Source organism: Canis lupus, chromosome 13, assembly GCF_048164855.1.
Source record: "Canis lupus baileyi chromosome 13, mCanLup2.hap1, whole genome shotgun sequence".
Taxonomy (NCBI): Eukaryota; Metazoa; Chordata; class Mammalia; order Carnivora; family Canidae; genus Canis; species Canis lupus.
In genome coordinates, this window is record NC_132850.1 from 43,203,725 (window position 1) to 43,217,523 (window position 13,799).

The window sequence follows — 13,799 nt, forward strand, 5'->3', positions numbered from 1 at the left end:
CATTCTCATTTTTACAAGGGGGAAAAAGGGAGGGGGAGTTAGCCTGAAAACTTTGTGCCAACTTCATCTAAGACACCGTTTAGGTAAATTTGGGTATGAGGAGAGCTTTTGAGTGGCAGAGTATTGTCAAAGACTTGTGACAGAACTTACCGATCTCTCTGAAGTCTTGACACCCGAGTGTCCCTAACCACAGCTGCCCCCTGAGAATATGTAATGACAGGGCAAGGGCTTCTTACATTTTCCAAAATTACAAAACTGCTATAGATATAAACAACTCTTTGGAGTTTATTTTTTTATTCCATTGGGCCTGTTTGGAACCATAGAGAAACATCACCATCATCATTGTTACTATTTCTATTAGTTTGCAAGCATCGTCCCTTGACCAGGGTCTTATATTGGCTTGATACAAATATGGAAAAAAGGATAGAGTGAACTGGGGAGTGAAAAATAGAGCATTCATTCCTTTAGTAATCATTCCACTGGCTTTCCGGAGATCCACCTGCCCCCTAGAGGTACAGGGGAGAGTGACTGATGCTCCCTGACCGCAGGTGGTTCAGGGCCTCAGGCAGAACAGGGACATCATCACAGAGTTGCTAAGAGTCTGTGATTTGGATCTGGTGCATAAGCTCTCTTGACCTGTTTACTCATCTGCAGATGGGGTCCTAAGAAGTAGGGAAGTGATGGGACCTACTTCTTAGGACTGCCATGAGATTAAATAAGGTAATGGCCCTAAAAGGCTTAGCCCACTTGTATCACTTGGAATGCTTTTGCTTACAAGGGGGAAAAAAAAAAAAAACTGGCTTAAATCATGTAAAAGTTCATTATTCCGTTGACAAGAAGTCTGGAGGTGGGCTGTCCATCGACTAAGTTTAACAACAACAGAAATATTATCCAGCATCTCTGGAACTCTCTTCATCAGCCTTCCCAGGGTAAAAATGGCTGTCACTGCTCTGAATTGGGACTTCTCACATGCCTCTCTGTCGACAATGATGAGTAGACCTCTTCTGAGAAGCGCAACAGGTTTCTTTTATGCTCCACTGGACAGAAGTATGTATAAAGTGCTCAGCACAGGACCTAGCACACACTGAGGTTGTCAGGAAACTTCAGCCATCATCATCATTAGCCCATTATTATTTCTATTACTTTGCAATAAAGAGGCAAAACACGTTGCTTCTTCTTATAGTCACGACATCTCTCAGCTTCTAGAACTTTTTTGTCCCTCTTTTCCAATGTCTGAAATGAAGAGAAAAAAGAAATGGATCATAGAGTATGGGGGTGAATTAGAATAAGTTAAGTATTCTATGGGATAGTGAAAAGGAAGGATGGTGTTGAAGTAGGTAAACCAGGATGTGGTAGGTACAGTAGAGGGAGGGAGGCAAAGTTGGAGACAGCACAGAGTCACAGACTGTCATCTCTGAAAGTCCTTCTCATTATCCAAATGAGGAAACCAGGGTCCAGAGAAGTGAAATAACTTTCTCAAGGTAATACAGAATTTAAATTAGCAATCATGTATCCTGAAGTTTATGCTTTAAAAAAAAAGTTATGAAAATGTACTTTAAGGGTAACAGAAAAAAAAATACCTGAAATAGACTAAAGTTATTTGTGGAGTCAATCTGTGATATTTTTATCCCTCCATCCTGGTGTAAAAGGGGCTAATAAATAAAAGTTATCTGATTGTGAACAATAGAGAATTCCAAAGTTTCTTTAATTCGTTGAATGGCACAAAAACCTGGTGGACATAATTTGCTTTCAGAAGTCTTCTGAACCTATAGCCTGTGCTTAGTCACAAGCTGAACTTTTGATTTCTTGGCCCTGGTAACAAAGGTGAATCTCTAATTCAGTACTCGGTGATTTGAGTTCAAATCAAGGCTTGCTTTCCCTTGAAAAAGTCCAGTTTCTTTATCTCCCTGGAAATAGAGACTGGCACTCAAATCATGCCTATCGACAGATGAATGGATAAAGAAGATATGGTGTATATCTACAAATTACTCAGTCATCAATAAGAATGAAATCTTGCTATTTACAATGAGGTGGATGGATCTAGTGTGGGACCCAGGAAATTGAACAAAATCCCCTACCCCTGGACAGCAGAGCAGGACTAACTCTATTTTGGGCTGCACTCGCCTTGTGCTGACCTGCTTATTACTTAGGGCACTGCCCCGCCCTAGTCAAAGACCAGGACACACCCTAACTGGAAATCCGGCTGGGACCAGCATGACTGCAACTTCCTGCATATCCCATTGGCCACTGGTCCCTATAAAGTTGCTAGGCCTCTTAGTCTCGGGGTTCAAGTCCCTGCTCCACTGCGTCGGGTATACTTGGTCCCAGGCTCGAGCTTGTAATAAACCCTCGTGTGATTGCATCGGCGTCGGCTCCTTGGCAGTTTCTCGGATTCGGGATCTTGGGCACAACACTAGAGGGTGTTATGCTGAGTAAAATAAGTCAGTCAGAGAAAGACAAATACCATATGATCTCACCCATATGTGGAATTTAAGAAACAAAACAGAGGATACTAGGGGAAGGGAAGGAAAAACAAAATAAGATGAAATCAGAGAAGGAGACAAACCATAAGAGACTCTTAACTCTAGGAAACAAACTGAGGGTTGCTGGAGGGGAGGTGAGTGAGGGAACAGGATAACTGGGTGACAGGCATGAAGGAGGACACAAGATGGATTGAGCACTGGCTATTGTGTGCAACTGATAAATCACAAAACTCTACCTGTGAAAGTAAATAATACACTCTGTTGATTAATTTTAAATTTTAAAACTCATAATCTGATTATATCTAATAGTTTATATTTGCCTTTGTTTTGTGACTTAGTGATTTGTCCATGGACTGGGTATATACCCAAGAGATGAGAAGTAAATGATGTGTCAAATGCTAGCTCAACATAACTAACATAAATATCCAATCGTCTTTTGGATCCTAAAAAAATGAGATAAACTCGAATATCAGAGAGAGACAAAACACAGTAGTACACCAGAGACAATAGCAACCAGTGCTAAATCCTTAGTAAAAATAATAATAGCTAATACATCATCAGCACCTTCCACATGTCAGACGTCAAGCTAATACCCTGACGTGCATTGTCTGCTGCATGTAATCCTCATGATGACCCTCTGAAGTAGGGATAGCTATTGCCAACCCCACCTGGTAGACGAAGGAAATTGAGGTCCAGAGAGCATCATCCAAGTGGAAAATGATAGGCCAGGATTTGCACATATTCAATTGTATATGATAGAACCCAGACTTCAGTGGCTTAACCAAATGAATTTAATGTTTCTTACATGAGAAGAAATCCAAGGGTAGAGAATTCAGGGCTCATCCCTGAGCTCAGTTTCCTTCTAGCTCCCAGCTGTATCATTCTTAGCCTGTGGCTGTTGTCCTCAGGGTCAGGAGATGGCTGCTCCCTCTCCAGGTAATGCATTTGTCATGAAGCAGGAAGGAGAAAAGCAAGGGACAAAGGACATGCCAGCTGTGTGTGTTCCTTGTATTACAAAAATGGTAGCTTTTCCAGTAGAATTCTGTTTATAACTCGTTGACCAGAACAGGTTAACACAATTACTCTAGGTACTAGGAAGTATGGAGATGAGAGTATTTTTACCCTAGCATAGTGTTGCCCTAAATACAACCGGGGTTCTGTTACTAAGAAGCAGAGAATGAACATGGGGTAGACAATTCGCATCGCCTGTCACAAATCCAGATGGCAATTGGATACTGAAACTCAGTAAATAAATGTGTACATAACCTCTACGCTAGCATGAAAATCAGATATTCTGTCTCCACCCCAAAAAGTTTCAGGCCAACTTGTGACTCAAGTGATAGTTTTCGTTACATTGCCTCTTCTGAAAATCCAGCCCTGGAGCACAGAGGAAGGAGGCCTGAACAGTGGCCAGGCTCCATAATTGCCATTTGCCTCCCATACCCTTTGTCAATGCAGTAAATGACCATCAAGCCTTCTGCTCCCTGATGACCAAACACCGAAAATAATTTTCTTTGAGAAGACTTTGTTCGACCTAATTTGTGAGTAAAATTTCCTAAGGGCTGCCATGAAAGGCCTAAGATAATGAGGAAGTCTTCAAACTCAGGGGGACGGATGAGACCTCCTCTCAGAGTTACCATACACCATTAATCAATTGTTACCAGGCAGAGTCACGGAGCCCAGATAGAGGTCAGCAGATCACATGACCCATGGCCTGCCGAACTGCCAGCGTCCTGCTGCTTCAACTAAAGCAGAAGTGACTTTGTAACTATTCCCGCTTAGTAGAATTCACGACCTATGCTGATTTCTCACATTCACTGTTCAGTTCAGACCGTGGAGAGCCACCGTGTGAGACAAAATAGAAAGTTGGAGGTGGGGGGTGGCTAAGGGATGGGCCTTGAAGCGTCCCCAAGTAAGAAGGGTAAGTTGGCCACGAAGTTTACAAGAAAAACAAATTGGAAATAAAAACTGTATCTAGCACACTACGGATTTTAATGTGCCCTTATTTGGAAATTCTAAGTACTTTTTCTCATTATTTTCAATAAACATTTACATTAATGTAGTCTTTTTTCCCCATCCAAACCACAGATGCTATACTTCATTATTTTCCACAGAGCACAGTATTTTGATTTTTCAGGCATTTTTCTAAACCAGATGTCATTATGTAAGACTTGGGACAGATCTTGCTCTTCTTGACTTCTGTTTGATACTGCTTGGAGGCAAACACTTTATTGAGCAGTGTCTTTAGATGGTTCTGAAAGTAAATACATGAACATCTCATCTCTCTATTTCTAATGTTAGCGAACACTCCAAATCCAAACTCCCTGTCAGTTCATTCTTCCTCCAACTCTAAAACTTTCTTAATATAAAAAATAGGAAAAAATAAAATAAAAAATAAAGAAAAATATGAATTAAAACAAAAAGTAAAATTACTTATTATAAGGAATAGGGCAATTTTTATTCTATTTTATAGATGATTCCTTCCAATCTTGGTTCAGCCTGCTCTTTTTTGTCATATTTGGGACAGGGCACTAGGCAATGAACAAAATTAATGGAAATACACAAAAGGGCATCCAGAGAAACAAAGTGAACAATGTTAAGTTTCTGTTTCCATATCAGTTTAGATTTGGGACAATTAGTCCTATCTCATTATATACTAGGAAGCTCCCAGTTTTAGCTCCTAAAGTAAGAGAAGTCCTCTATTTTGTTGAATAAAAACTTTGCCCTGTTATACCAAAGCAGAAAAATCTGTGTAGATCAAATTTACCAGGACAAAAGATGAAGACGCAAAATGATTTTAGGATCTCTGGTGTCTATTTTTGTTTAGGATAACTCTTTTGTAACATCATCTGTTTTCTTAAGTTCTAGAAATCAGAGAGTATGTAAATGAAACACTTTAGGAATCTTTCTGGACAGAGGCAAAAGATAATCAAAAATTAAATTTTGCATGCATTTGGACCAGCAATTCCACTTTTAGGAATTTACATTATAAAAATAATCAGAAAATGGGCAGCCTGGGTGGCTCCGCGGTTTAGTGCCGCCTTCAGCCAAAGGCGTGATCCTGGAGACCCAGGATCGAGTCCCACGTCAGGTTCCCTCCATGCAGGGAGATTGCTTCTCCCTCTGCCTGTGTCTCTGCCTCTCTTTTTCTGTGTGTGTGTGTGTGTGTGTGTGTGTCTCTCATGAATAAATAAATAAAATCTTTTTAAAAAATAATCAGAGAAGCACATATAAGGATACATAAAATATATTCATCATATTCATCACAAAAAAAATATTTGCAATAGTGAAATTTGGAAGTCCCGAAAATGTACCAACATTATTAATTGCTTAACTAAATTATGATGGCACAACAAAATTCTATGTGGGTATTTAATATGGCATAATATAAACTATTTGTTGATATGGCAAAGATATGCACATTCATCACGATGGGGGTGGGGGGAATCAGCTTAAAGAACAGTGTGTTTACTGTGGCCTCAGTTTTCCCAAAAAAGTGCAAAACATAATATGCTAAGAAAAATGTATGAAAGGATATGCTCCAAAATGTAAACAATAGTTATTATTGGGTTATTAGTTATAGATAATTTCCACTTTTTCCACAATTGACAAGGCATGTCATGGTCTTAGCATAATATCTGACACATGGAGGGTCTCAATATGTGTTAGGTATTATTAGTAGTAGTAGTAGTAGTAGTAGTAGTATTAGGCTTTTAGCTCTGTCAGCGATTGCCTCTAGTGTGTCACTGTGTTTTGTCCTTCTCTGAGTAATTTCTTTCTCTTTTCTTTATTAAAAAAAAAAAAAAAGTAATGAGAAAACTATGCCAGAAGTGATTTCCATTTTGAGAAAAAAAAAAAAAAAAGGTGAGGGGAGTTTAAGGGAGAGGTTCCTGCACCAGTGCCTGCCTTCCCATCTGGATTAGTGACATGTGTGCAAAGGGCCTCAGGAGTGAAGAGGAGGGAAAGTGAGAAGGAAGGCTTCACCACACTAAATGAAAAGCAAACAATATGCATATCAGCATCCTAAGATGTACCACTCTGCTGGGAAAACCCAAGACAAAAGAATTATCGGACAGAACAGTTCAAAGCATATTGCACCTGTCAAAACGTCTGTCATCTTCTATAGAAAGGCACCATTCTAAGAGAGAAAGGGAAAACTTTAGCAAAGTCACTCAAGAACAACAGCTTACTTTGTCTCTTTCCTCTGGCCAACTCCTCCATCTGAAAGCCATTTAGCTCTGTGCTAAAGATTGCCTGGAAGGACCAGACAATAGGAAGGTCTCTTTCATTGTCAAGGACAGTTACACTTTGAAGATGACGCTCAAAAGAGGTTAAAATGGGTCAACAAGCAATTGTTTGGCTTATGCAAGGACATGTGAAGAGAATATTGTTAAAGTCGCACACACAAAAAAAATCTCGATCTCAAAGAATTCAACTTTAACCTAGAGGAGGTGTGGGAAGGAAGAACTAACATGCAATACTGATTTCACCCCAAAGAAAAATTCAGGGTGGGGGAGGGGAAGGGACTCATTAATAGACAGTTTTGGAATGGTCTTTGCCATTCTGAACCTCTCCCCACATGGCATACTAGAAATGGAAGTGGAATTTGGGGCAAAGTGAGAAAAACTTGATTTAAAAAAAAATTATGTAAATTGTGCCACAGGTGCTAATTCCCTGCAGCCTATCATGTGTCTAAGGGTGATATTCTGGATGCACTTTAGGAAACAGTTGCAGCATTTAGTCATCTGATGACAGGTAAACGGGGGGGTGGGGATACCTAAATGGCAGTTACTACTTCTGTCCAATCTCTTAGACTTCCTTCAAAGGAAAGCCTGGAAATCCTTCTGGAAGAGCTGGTCTAGGGAGACATGCAAGGTCTATGACCTGGCTCCATCCTGCATGAGCCAGGTGACCTGGGACAAGTGCCCCAACCTCGCAGCTCTGTTCCTGTGGGGAGGGGGAGCAACAGCAACAGGCTGAGGAAGTGTGGGAGGATCAATGCAGACACTGCCTCCGGGAAGAATGAAGATGCACACCCACCCAGAAACTGGCACACAAGTGTTTATAGCAGCATGTTCCTGATAACCAAAAAGTGGGAAATACCCCAATGTCCATCAACTGATGACTGCACTAACAAAATATGGTGCAGATACAGGACGGAATACTACTTGGCTGTGAGCTGCAGGGAAGATGACACTTGCTACCACATGGATGTTCTGGACAAAATGCATTAAATGGAAAAAGCCAGCCACAAAACACCACCTACTATATAATCCCGCTCACGTTGAATTCCTAGAATAGGGAAATTAATAGGGACAGAAAGGAGAGTATAATCATTTAGAATGAGGATGGGGAATACAATCTACATGAGCAGAGGCAAAGCAAAACTAGTTGTGAAGATGGTTGCACAGATCTGCAAATACACTAAAAAAAACAGCAAAGCATACACTGTAAACAGAAGACTTGTGTGATATGTGAATTCTGTCTCAATAAGGCTATTAAAAATAAATAAATAGATAAATAAACAAATAAGAGAAACCAAGCAAGAATGACAGACAGATCTTCATGGCAAAAACAAAAGATACAAAAAAGGAAAGAGGCTGGAGAAGCACCGTGATAAAGGAATCAGAACAGAACTTGGGCCATAGTAAGTACTCACAAAACATTGACTATCAGTATTATTTTTATGAATGGATAGAAAACACTCTGTATAGCTTTGGAAAAGAGTATTGGACGATAGTCTGGGAATTGACTGAAATTTCCATTTTAATCTTAAATTGTTCATTTCTAAATATTTTTTTTTAAAAATCAAGTGTATCCCCTGAAGTCTAAAGACAATCTAAGCTTTAAAAGTCTATTTAAGAAGAAATTTTCAAATGAAATATGGCTTTTTCTCTCGTTTAAAGACTTTGTCACTTAAGTATATTTAATTATTTATCATTGTCAAATCTTCTCATCATTTTCGAAGTTGACTAGCTACAGAATCAAATGTGAGAAAACTGAGAAAGGTCATTCATTCTGAAATACATCCATAATTGGATTCATTATTTTAAAAAAAATAACTCTTTGGGGACGTCAGGGGGGTGCTCATTGGTTGAGCACCTGCCTTTGGCTCAGGGCGTGATCCCAGGGTCCTGAGATTGAGTCCCACATCAGGCTCTGTACAGGGAGCCTGCTTCTCCCTCTCCCTCTGCCTCCCTCTCCCACTGCTTGTGCTCTCTCTCTCTCTCTCTTTCTCTGTCAAATAAAAAAAATTAATAAAATCTTTTTAAAAAAACCTCTTTGGGCCATTTTTCAAAGACAATACATATTATGCCTAGATTTAAAAGACAGTCTGTTGTGGTTGTGAATTTTCAAAATCTCAAACAATTCAGAAGGATGAAAATGGTCAGATTCACTCCTTTTCTCCTGTAAGAACTCAAGTCTTTTCTCCCCCATGTACCAACATTTATTTATTTATTTATTTATTTATTTATTTATTTTTATTCATACATCTTCAGGTATATTTCACTTTGTAAAATAAATGATCTATGCTTGTGGTCTTGCTCAAAGATGGATTCACTGAAAAAAAATAAAAATAAAACTTAAGCTTCAAGGCCTTTCATCTGCATCCTTCCCAGCCCATCTAACTAGCAATATCCACAATTTTTTATTCTTTTCCTTAAAAAGCCCCCCTCAAAATGTATAATTCCTCAGGCCCCATAAAAGTGGATCCGTTCCTCATTGCTACTTCCCATCTCATTCACTACTTTGTTCCTTCAAACCCTCCACTCTTCAAAATCAAGTTCAAATCTTGCCAGAGGAAGCCTTCTGTGACTGCTCCAACTAGGACTGACTTTCCCCTTCTGTATGTTTCACTATATTTATCCATTAGACAACTTCAAAATCATTTTCCCAAAACCCACCAGGTTGAGTTTGGGAATTTAAATGTTCTTGTATATGATAGTGTATAGACTATGTATCACGTAATGGTGCATAAATTATGTTTCATGTAACACTATCAGGGTCCAAGGTAACACCCCATAATCAAATAGATGAATGCATCTTTATCAAAATACATGACTATTCACGCTAAATGAGACCAAGCTATAAATTGCCTTACTCCAGTTTGGGTCATACCTGATACCAAACAAGTTATAAAAGAATTCTCAATTTTTAGAGATTTTGGATTTCTGGATGGTGATTAAAGGATTATAGACCTTAACATCATCATGTCATTATTTCATGTCTTGTCCCTTAGGTTTTACTTGACCAAAATGGCTCTTCACCACCACATTACAAAGCATATCGTGGGTGTTCAATGCATTTAATAGAATGAATGAATGAAAGAATTGAGTCTTGGACCAGGTGGAGCTTGTCAAGGAAAAGGATGGTGTCCTTTTCAGTCAGTATTCCCCACACCAAAGCCAATGCTTGGCCTCTGGTGAAACTCAATAAATGCTGGTTGAGTGAAATCACACTTTCGAAGCTCTCACAGGACTACGTAGGATAGTAAGCACCCAATAAACATTTTATGATTGATCCCAATATCAGTGACTTAAAGATCAGACCAGTTCCCATAGTAAAACATGGGGTAGGGAGCATGAAGGAAGCTGTGGAAAGCCCAGACATAGTGACAAACTTGTACAGCATCACTGACGCAGGGGATTTGCATTTCACAATGACCTCAGCCTGTGCAGGAGGGATGCCCCCACCTTCAGGACTCTGGAGCATTCTTCTTAATGTCAAGTTCTCTCCTGATGACAAGCTCTTTGTTGGGTCCCTGTGTGACTATGAATCCTTAGCATCAGATCCGTAGTTTACTAAAATTTTGCCTTATTCTGTGGCATTCTGTGCTCTAAACTGAACTTTTCTGAATCGGAGGCTCTCAATGGAATGATTTGTTAATTTGTCAGCTGCACACATTGCTCTTTTCACATATGGAATGTCCGCCTGCATCTGCGCTGGATGCAGTTATCGTGGTGGCAAATTGCTTTGTGTCTCCGTTCTGGTTTCCTCGCCGATAAATGGGAGACGAGGACATAGCCCACAGTGCCGTGATGAGGGTAAAGAATGCAGCACATAGAAGCTCCTCAGAGAGGGAGGGATCTGATGGATCGCATGGTCACCAGAAAGAGTAATTACCGCTGGTATGAGCAGCCATTGGGTGGTAAGCTCTTAAATCAGTGCTGCATAGCCAATGATAGTGTTCATGCTAGTTGCCATGGAGATCAGTCACAAAACAATAGACTTGCATTTCTATGTTCTCTTACTTTTCAAAACGCTTTGATTTGATAGAAAACTTAATTCCCAAATTCACCTTCGCGGTGGATAAAAAATGTCATTCCAGTTTCACAGTGCAGAAACTCCAGCCAAACGATGGAGTGACACTAAGTTCGAGTCACAGTTACCAGAATGCATTCATGGTTCTTTGGACCTGGATGGACACCAACACCTTCTCCCTTCCTTAGCTCCCCACTCTGCAACATCCCATCCTTTCCTCAAGTCTGGTGTCAGGGAGCTCCAGTGCTGCCTTGAAAAGTGCTCTTGTGAACTTTAATGAACCTCAAAACCATCTTTTCTTCCCTTATTTTCTGAGCCTTCATTCACAGAGATGATATGATGTGTCAGACAAAAAGAACGATTTGGTAAGTCTCAGTCTGACCCCACTTTGCTCGTCAAAGATTTGAAACGTATTATGTGAAGTCAGCCCACAGTTACCAACTCCCACCCCACACCTTGATATCGGGATTAAAGGACTATAAATAAACTTTCCATATGTCCCTCACTTAGGCACCAATGTCATGGTACATTTATAGATTTATAGGTGCTCCCTGCACAAGAGAAATACACTCACATACAAGTGTACACATGTCAGTTTTAACAATACAGTGTATTATAATAGGACTTTATATGTGAAATAAAATTGTATGACATATAATAATAATATAGCTTTTAAAGTTTATATGTGTGTATATGTGTCTACACACATACACATACATACACATGTATCTTATAACTGCTAAAAATAAAGATTCATCCATCGGTGAAGTAGATGATAGTCGTAGTATTTCATAAAGTCATCATGAGGACTAAATGAATTAATATTTACTAAACACTTAGAATAGTCCCTAATATACATATGCATCCAATAAATGTTATCTGTCATTGTGATTATTTATTTTATATATTATAAAAAGATTCCTCACTTGTAAACATCATTCACTAGAGAGTGTATTAAATACTTTTTCCAATCCACCAATTTAAGAGATGTATCAATGTCTGTTTTCCAATGTGACTTTCAGAAAAACATTTTTTGTTTTGCCAAAGTGGCATATTTTCTTCCTTGGAAGACACTTACTATGTGTAATAAATGTACCCTAAGTGGGATCAGATACTCCTGAAGAAATATAAGCAAGCTGCAATTCATACTCTTGGTAACAACTATTTTATACCATTTTAACATTTTAACAACTATTTTATACTTATTTGATTCCTCAATGACAGTACTATAAATAAGTACATATAATATATATCCTAAAATCGATTCACCCTCAATTATGGCTGTTTACTTCAACATTGTTTTCAGATATAATGTCATGGGGAAACACTGAAGTACATTTGTATCTAAGTCCTAATATAAAAGTAAGTAGTTGTCATTTGGAAGAACTTGAATGCCCAGAGCCCATGACTTAAACAGTCACATTGGAAATGCTCCCCATCCATCACTATGAAAACACAGCCAAGGCTGGACTGACTAACCTTCTCCCAACCACGTGCACCCAAGATGAGAAAAAAATAACCAGAACAGCTGGTTACATTCCTCCAAAGAAGAACGGAGCTCTGGAGGTATTTATTAAGGGTTGCTTTCATTAGCTCTGGTTCTTTCTTCACTACCTTTGAAAAGAAACCCTTACTCTGAATCTTACCAGCTTACATTATTGTGATGTAGTTAGAATAGCGTTTGATGGAAGTTTTTTCACATGTGTTCCACAGGAGACTGACTACAAGATGTTGATAGGTGCCATTTTTAAAATATATACACACATACATAAAATAAAGACACATACACACATATACAAACCAGGATTTCCTGATCAAATAAAATTGAACAACACTAGGCTGAACAGAGCTTACCAGATTTGTTTTATGATGTAATTTCTGGGGATCCTTCATGTGTTTCTGTGACTCTCTAAGAGGGAGCTTGCTAGACCACCTCCCCCAGACATATCCACCTATAGACTCCCCATCTCGCAAAGCATCTTCCTAATCCCAACATTCCATGGAACATACTTTAGGCAAGTGCTTTAAAATATGGTATATTGGGGAGCCTGGGGGGCTTAGTCGGTTAAGCGTCTGACTCTTGACTTTGGCTCAGGTCATGATCTCAGGGCCCATGTTGGGCTCCACGCTGCCCTGGAGCCTGCTGCAAATTCTCTCTCTGCCCCTGCCCACTCCCCACTGCTGTACTCTCTCTGTCTCTCTCTCTCTCTCTCAAAAATAAACAAACTTTTGAAAAAACATAAGATACAGTATACCACATATTTCATATCTTTTGCTTGTATCCCCTTTCTCAATTTCGAATGCTTCATCTATATTGTATTTTTAGTAAATTCGCTATTTTGTACTCCCACAGGTGAGAGATTCTGTCAATTCTATTGACCAAAAACATTTTCTACGCCTGCCATGGACCATGACACACTTTTGGTCAATTGTTTTAGAATCACTTAAAGCAAAGCAAAGGCTTCTTTATCTCTAAAAAAAAAAATAAAAAATAAAAAATAAAAAAAAAATCAGTTGTACTAACTCATAATTAAAAAGCAAGGTAAAATATTCCAGAATCAAATTTTCACATAAAGCTGTGAGTTGACCCACACATTTCTCTCCAACCAAATGGCATGAGGTGGAAGTTATGTTTGGTATGTGCATCCTGGTAAGCAGATGCCACCATCCCCTCAGGGAACTGTGGCAACCACCACTGATAACTTGTATGCTCTCGTACAATAAAACCACGTTAATAAATAAATAATAAAAATAACATATCTATTACAAAATCATAGTCAGGTGGAAAGAAAATTGTAAAGCTTGGGAATTGTGTGGGTTTTTTTTTCCCCCCCTTTCAAGTGCCCCTAGGGAATGCTAAGAAATCAAATCATCCTCAAAGGACGGAACAGTCTCCTACATGTTAAACCATTACTAGCAGTTTCCTATTAAAACTTTGAGACTTAGATTTGGACTCAACAATAAGTCTTGAATATGGGCATGCTCTGTGTATTAATTCAAACTGAATGGGGGAAAATGCAGTAGGATTCATAAACTCCACTTATCAGAGTCTCT

General features: G+C 39.1%; 1 long non-coding RNA gene across 1 annotated transcript; it reads right to left on the bottom strand.

Moving 5' to 3' along the window:
- Window positions 1-275: 275 nt before the first annotated feature.
- LOC140602993 (uncharacterized) lies at window positions 276-12,550 on the bottom strand. The gene is made up of 2 exons (XR_012006019.1): window positions 12,400-12,550; window positions 276-1,233 (listed from the first exon to the last, which is right to left on the bottom strand). It is a non-coding gene; the product is annotated as an uncharacterized lncRNA (long non-coding RNA).
- Window positions 12,551-13,799: the final 1,249 nt, after the last annotated feature.